At 30.7% G+C, this 7627-nt stretch overlaps 1 long non-coding RNA gene across 2 annotated transcripts; it reads left to right on the top strand.

Annotated features, from left to right (window-relative positions):
• Positions 1 to 2434: 2434 nt before the first annotated feature.
• On the top strand, positions 2435 to 6217 carry LOC132727219 (uncharacterized). Of its 2 annotated transcripts, none has more exons than XR_009625317.1 (3): positions 2435 to 2730; positions 4968 to 5140; positions 5598 to 6217. It is a non-coding gene; the product is annotated as an uncharacterized LOC132727219 (long non-coding RNA). The 2 variants fall into 2 exon arrangements; XR_009625316.1 differs by lacking the exon at positions 2435 to 2730 and adding an exon at positions 4426 to 4748.
• The last annotated feature ends 1410 nt before the right edge of the window (positions 6218 to 7627 follow it).

Genomic DNA, 7627 nt, shown 5'->3' with positions numbered 1-7627 from the left:
TTAAATATTTTCTTTAAAAAACCGTAAGAGCTAGAGCTTAGATATTTGGCATAAAACATCTTCTGGTGAGTGTCTACCAAGTTTGTTCAAATAAAATCCCTGGTGTCAAAATTGGCCCCGCCCCAGGGGGTCTTTGATGTTCCCTATATGCATATAGTAAAAACTTAAAATATCTTCTTTTAAAGAACCCAAAGAGCTAGAGCTAAGATATTTAGCATGAAACATGTTCTAATGAGTGTCTACTAAGTTTGAACAAATTAAAGCCCAGGGGTCAAAATTGGCCCCGCCCCAGGGGATCATTGATTTTCCCTATATGCATATAGTAAAAACCTAAAAAATCTTCTTATAAAGAACCCAAAGAGCTAGAGCTAAGATATTTAGCATGAACATCTTCTAACGAGTGTCTACCAAGTTTGTTCAAATAAAAGCCCCGGGGTCAAAATTGGCCCCGCCCCAGGGGTTCATTGATTTTCCTATATGCATATAGTAAAAACTTAAAAAAATCTTCTTTTAAAGAACTCAAAGAGCGAGAGCTAAGATATTTAGTATGAAACATCTTCCAGTGAGTGTCTTACCAAGTTTGTTTCAGATAAAAGCCCTGGGGTCAAAATTGGCCCCGCCCCGGGGGGTCATTGATTTTCCTTACATCTGTATAGCAAACACTTAAAAATCATCTTTGATAAAACCCAAATAGCTAGAGTTTAGATATTAAGCATGAAACATCTTCTAGTAAGTGTCTACAAAGTTTTGTTCAAATGAAAGCCCTGGGGTCAAAATTGGCCCCCCCCAGGGGTGTCATTTATTAACTATATGGGGTGTCATTTATTAACTATATGTGTAAATAGTTGGGTTAAAAACTTTAAAAACAAAGTTTGTTCTGAAAGCCCTGGGGTTTGGCAATGTGTATAGAAAACCCCCAATGAGCTAGAGCTTAGATGTTTAGCATGAAACATCTTCTTATGGGTGTCTACCAAGTTTGTTAAAAATAAAAGCCCTTGGGTTAAAATTGGCCCTGCCAAGGGGTGGGGGGGGGCGAGGCCGTATATGCAGGTGAGCGACTTAAGGGCCATCATGGCCCTCTTGTTCTAGATTGGTTTCGAACATTTATATTCAAAAGTCAGTTGTTTTTTTAATTTTTTTATAAAAATGCTGCCACTCGGACTCGATTTCAGAGATGCTCCCACTCGAACCTAAATATATACAGATTTTGAACACATTCATACACATTGCTGTGTTAAGATATTATTATTATTATTTAATATATCTTTATATTCAAGTTCATAAAATTATATTCATATAATCAGTTAGAATTAAATGAAGCAGCACTTTTAAAATACGATAACTAGTTGTGACATATTTTACCATAACAATCTCGTAAATATGTCTTCTTAGATAAAAATAAGGGGGGGGGGGGGGGGGGGTAAAGGTTCTGTTGAAACAATTCCTCTTTAATCCCCCCAAAAAAAAAAAGGGGTTTTAAAAAAACCCCCGGGTTTTTAAATTTTTAAAAATTTTTAAAAATTTAAAAAAAAACCCCCCCCCAAAAAAAAAAAGGGGGGAAAAAAAAAAAAATTTTAAAAAAAAAAAAATTTAAAAAAGGGGGGAAAAAAAAAAAAGGGGAAAAAAAAATTTTAAAAAAAAATTTTTGGGGGGAAAAATTTTTTGGGGGGGGTTTTTTTCGGGAAATTTTTAAAAAAAATTTTTTTTTTTGGGAAAAAAATTTTTTTAAAAAAATTTTTTTTTTTTTTTTTTTTGGGGGGAAAAAATTTTTAAACCAAATTTTAAAAATTTTTTGGGCCCAATTTTTTTTTTTAAAAAAAAATTTTTTTTTTAAAAAAAAATTTTTTTTTAAAAAAAAAAAAATTTAAAAAAATTTTTTTTTAAAACCAAAAAAAAAAAAAAAAATTTTTTTTTTTAAAAATTTTTCTTTTTTTTTTTTTTTTTTTGGGGGGGGGGGGGAAAAAAAAAAAAAAACCTTTTTTCCCAAAAAAAAAAATTTTGAAAAAAATTTTAAAAAAAAGGGTTTTTTTTTTTTTTTGGGGGAAAAAATTTTTTTTTTAAAAAATTTTTTAAAAGGAAAAAAAAAAAAATTTTTGGGAAAATTTTTTTTTTTTTTTTTTTTAAAAAAAAAGGGGAAAAAATAGAAAAAAGGGGGTTTTTAAAAATTTTTTTTTTTTTTTAAAAAATTTTTTTTTTCCCCCTTTTTAAAGCAAAAAGGGTTGAAAAAAAATTTCCAAAAATTTCCAAAATTTTTTTTTAAAAAATTTTTAAAAAATTAAAAAAGGGGGGAAAAAAAACCCCCCAAAAAGGGGGGCTTCTGATATGACAAAATTTTTAAAAAAAAATTTTTTAAAATTTTTTTTTTGGGAAAGGGGGTTTTTTTTTCATTTTTCGCATTTTGTAAGTGGTTTAAAATTTTACCAAACAAGGCAAAATATGTATCTGCCAATACTGTGTAAATGTTTAAATTTGCATATTCCAAATAAATTTTAATACACGAAAATATCTTGTTCAAGCGCATTTTAGTTGCAAAAATGTAGTTCACGCATTTCTTGTTGGAAACTTTTTTTCAGACAAATATTTAACTGCGAGAGGATTGAACAATAGTCACAGATATTCCTTGAAAATTTATTTTATACATAGAAAATAACAGAGGAGGAAACAACAAATAGAATGAAAAAATGCCTTGCAGAAAACATTTTTTTACATATTCAAAGGCAGGAAATGGTGGTAAGAAGTTTGAATATAGTTTAAACTTTTAAAAAATTTTGATAGAGAATGATGGTCTTGTGCTTTTACATTAATGAATTATTTCTGGTAAAAAAATTGGAAGTTTCTCCATAATAAAACACTGTCCATTTGCCATGGTAATAGTTGTAAAATTTGCTGTACCAAAAAAAAAAAAAACAATTTCTGTTACTTTTTTTTAAACAAAAAGACTTGAATGACTGCAGAAGTTGCTGAACATCATGTCAAGGCTAAGGAAATTCCTAACAAGTTGATGAAACTGCAATAAAGCTTGTTTCATGATTGAAATTTTTTCACAATTTCCTTTTGGATGTATATATTCATTTAATCATTCAGCCATATGGGCTTTGTGAAATAATTCATATGCTGTGGTCCCATAACTGTTATCAAATAATTAATCATTTAAACATATTTTCTTTGTGTTCGCTTTTCATCTGGCGTCCGGCCGTAAACTTTTACTTATTTTCTCATAAAACGCTACGCCAATTTCAGGAATGTTCCTTTGGTAGTCAACTTTAAAAATTGTTCAAAGAATTTAATTCCAAGCAGAACTCTGGTTGCCATGGCAACCGAAAGAAAAAAATTATAATATCTTCTTTTAGAAAATCAAAAGAGCTAGAGCTTAAATATTTGACATGAAATATCATCTAGTCAGTGTCTACCAAGTTTGTTCAAATAAATGCCCTGGGGTCAAAATTGGCCCCGCCCCAGGGGGTCATTGATTTTCCTTATTTGTATAAAGTAAAAATTAAAAAAAATCTTCTTTTAAAAAAATCCAAATAGCTAGAGCTTAGCTATTAACCAAGAAACATCCTCTAGTGGGCGTGTACCAAGTTTGTTAAAATAAAAGCCTTTGGGTAAAAATCGGCCCCGTCCCAGGTGGTCATTGAATTTCCTTATTTATAAATAGTAAAAATTTAAAAATCCTCTTTTAGAAAAACAAAATAGCTACAGCTTAGATATTAAGCATGAAACATCTTCTAGTGGGTGTCTACCAAGTTTGTTCAAATAAAAGCCCTGAGGTAAAATTTGACCCTGCCCCAGGGGGTCATTGTTTTTCCCTTTATGTATATAGTAAAAACTTAAAATATCTTCTTTTAAAAACCTCAAAGAGCTAGAGCTAAGATATTTAGCATGAAACATCTTCTAATGGGTGTCTACAAAGTTTGTTCAAATAAAAGCCTTGGGGTAAAAAATGGCCCCTCCGAGGGACGGTCATTGTTTTTCCTTATATTTATATAGTAACATCTTAAAAAATCTTCTCATAAAACCCCCAGAGAGCTAGAGCTTAGATATTTATCATGAAACATCTTCTAATGGGTGTCTACCATGTTTGTTCAAATAAAAGCCCCTGGTTTAAAATTGGCCTTGGCCCAGGGGCCTATATGCAGGTGAGCGATTTTAGGACCATCATGTCCCTCTCGTTTTTTCAAGATATACAAAATTTGAAGCGACCAGACTATAGATATACAAAGTTTCAAACAGACTTTAAGGGGACCAGACTATAAGTATACAAAATTTCAAGAACCAGACTATAGATATACACAATTTCAAACATACTTTAAGGGGACCAGACTATAAATATAAAATTTCAATCATACTTTAAGGGGACCAGACAATAAATATACAAAATTTCAATTTTAAGATTTTAAGGGAACCATAATATAAATAAAGTTTTAAGCAAATTTTTAGGAAATGAAAATTAATATACAGGGTACACAAGTTTTAACCATGGTTAGGAAAGTCAAGAAACATAATCCATGCCCTTGCCTGGTGGTTGGGGAGCATTGTAACTTACTGGTGCACAACTTGTATTTGCATGCCAAAAAAGACATATTTATTTTGTAGGGTATGGTGTTTTCACTACAGAGCCTTTTAGGGCAGGAGACTTTATTCTACAGTACTTTGGTGAGAAAATAACAGAGGAGGAAACAACAAATAGAATGAAAAAATGCCATGCAGAAAACAATTTTTTACATATTAAAAGGCAGGAAATGGTGGTAAGAAGTTTGAATATAGTTTTAACCTCTTGTTTGCTTGATTAAAATTTTGATAGAGGTGCACTTTGTGTTTTTTTTATTAATGAATTATTTCTGGTAAAAAATGGAAGTTTCTCCATAATACTGTCTATTTGCCATGGTAATATTTGTAAAATTTGCTGTATAAAAAAGCCAATTCCTGTTACTTTTTTTTAAACAAAAAGTTTTGAATAACTGCAGAAGTTGCTGAACGCCATGTTGAGGTTAAGGAAGTTGCGGAACACCTTAATGTGGCTGAGGAAGTTGCTGAGCACCATGTCGAGGGTAGGGAAGTTGCTGAACACTATGACAAGGCTGAGCATCAAGTAACATCAATGAAAGCTCATGCAAAAGAAAATCTGAATCCTTAAAAGGTAACTTTTATGTTTTGCTCATTTGTTACAAGTCAAGCTGGCAACTTAGTGTCCTTTTTATCTGTTAGTTTATCTCTATATTTGGCCAGGCTATTATCATTGGATTCTTTGTCATTTTGCACCATGTTTAACTTGGTGTGTTTATATACTGGTCCCAACAATGACTCTTACTTGGTATGTTTACTGACAACTGTCTTCAGTCTTTTCAAAACTCTAATGTTATTCTCCATGAAACAAACTTTGGGCATCACTTCCGCAATGAAAATGACTATTCTATTAATATTGATTTAAAGATGTGTTCCTGGAATATTGAAGGATTAAAAAAATATTATAATGATATTAGCTTTCAGTCATACTGTTCACGCTTTGATATATTAAGTTTCTGTGAAACTTGGGGTGTTTCAAATGATGAATTCGAAAACTTTTTACCTGGATATACAAACTTTAACTTTTGTAGAAGAAAGAAGAATACATCTGCACGTGGTTCCGGAGGAGTGACGGTTTTTGTTAAAGACTGGTTGATCAAACGTGGGTCTATAAAACATATATTTGATAATATTACTGAATGTGTAGTGCTATTAATTAGTGCTGAATCTATGATTTATGTGAATGATGTTATTCTTATATTTACATATGTATCTCCAGAATACTCGTCTATTTATTCGATTGAAGATAATAATGGTATTGAAATTTTGAATACAAGTATTAGTCAGATTAAAGGTAAATATCCCGATGCAGAATTATTTTTGGCGGGAGATTTAAATTCACGTATAAAAAACTTCAATGACTTTGTGTTAGATGATAATCTATTGTTTATATTTGGTGATGATGTACCATACCCAGAAGATGATTTTAATATGCATAGATTATCTAAAGATACAGAGTTTAATCGTTTTGGATTATCACTTATTGAATTATGTTATACATGTTTTTAATGGAAGATTTTTTGATGATATTCCTGGTAACTATACTTGTTTAGCAAATAATGGAGCCAGTGTTGTAGATTATATGGCAGCTACTACTAGTTTGTTTAAATATGTAACATATTTTAAAGTTGATAATAATGACGAGTCTGTACATTTTCCTATTATTTGCCATTTTTCATTCCCTTCTATAGGTAGTCAAAATCAGTATAATTTTGAAAATGGTGAGAATATGTCACCATGGCTGAAGTATAAGTGGAAACCAGAATTCAAAGAAAATTTTATAAATAATCTTACGCCTAAGTTTCAACAATTTGATGAAATGCGTATTAATTCACAGAATAGAACTTTGTCCTCGTTTCTTCCAGACTTTTTAGATATCTTAAAACTTTCTGCAGATGATATGAAATGTAAACATCACAAAAACGTATCATCTCAACATTTATGGTGGGATAACCAATGTCAAATTCTAAAAAGAGATAAAACCCGTTTTCTTAGACAGTTCCGGGTTTCAATGAAAGAGATGATTTAATAAAATATAAAACGTCCAAAAACAAATTTAAAGCACTATGTAAAATAAACAGTATTTTCACTGCAAAGCTAAACGGAAGCTGTTGGTTGATTCCAGGAAAAATGCAAAACAATTCTGGAATATTCTTAAAAAAGGTAATAGTAAAGAAAATGCAGATTCTTTAATAACATGTAATGAATGGTATGATTATTTTAAATTACTCTTGAATCCTGTAACTGGGGAAAATAGTTCTATCGATGAGCAGCCCGTGGTCAATGTGAATCGTGATTACTTAAATTGTGACGAAATTAACGTTCCTATATCTGATCTAGAAATAATGCAAAGTATAGACCATTTACGTGCTAACCGGTCGCCTGGACCTGATGGTGTCTGCTTAGAAATGTACAAACATTCTATTCATATAATTTTACCATTTTTGAATGCTCTTTTTAATGAAATTTTTGAAAACGGAAACTTCCCAGAAGAATGGAGTCAAAGTATTATCACTCCAATACATAAGAAAGGTTCTAAATCAGATCCAAATAATTATCGAGGTATTTCTTTAATAGATTCCCTATGTAAAATATTTGTTAATATATTAACTATTCGTCTTACTAAATGGTGTGATAACTATAATGTAATTGATGAGTCTCAAGCTGGATTTAGGAAAGGCTATTCAACAATTGATAATATTTTTACTCTAATGTCTTTGATCCAGAAGTACCTGTCGAAGAAACGGGGTAGATTTTATTGTTTATACATAGATTTTGCAAAAGCTTTTGACAGTATTCAGCATCAAAAATTATGGGACGCTTTTTTCTAGAAATAAGATCAATGGAAAATTTTTAATAATAATAAAATCTATGTATGCAAAACTTAAATCATGTGTTAAAGTTGATGACAAACTAACAAGCTTCTTCTCATGTAATACTGGAACAAGTCAGGGCTGTGTTGGACGTCCAATAATTTTTTTAGTTTTCATGAATGATTTAGTTACATGTCTTTATGAGAAATGTAATAGAGGTATTTTTGTATCCAATGACATTGAAATGT

This window comes from Ruditapes philippinarum, unplaced genomic scaffold (genome assembly GCF_026571515.1).
Source record: "Ruditapes philippinarum isolate M1 unplaced genomic scaffold, ASM2657151v2 ctg1630_1_1_1_1, whole genome shotgun sequence".
NCBI classification, from domain to species: Eukaryota; Metazoa; Mollusca; class Bivalvia; order Venerida; family Veneridae; genus Ruditapes; species Ruditapes philippinarum.
Note: the sequence above shows the minus strand (reverse complement) of the source record. Positions and strands in the feature narration are given on the sequence as shown.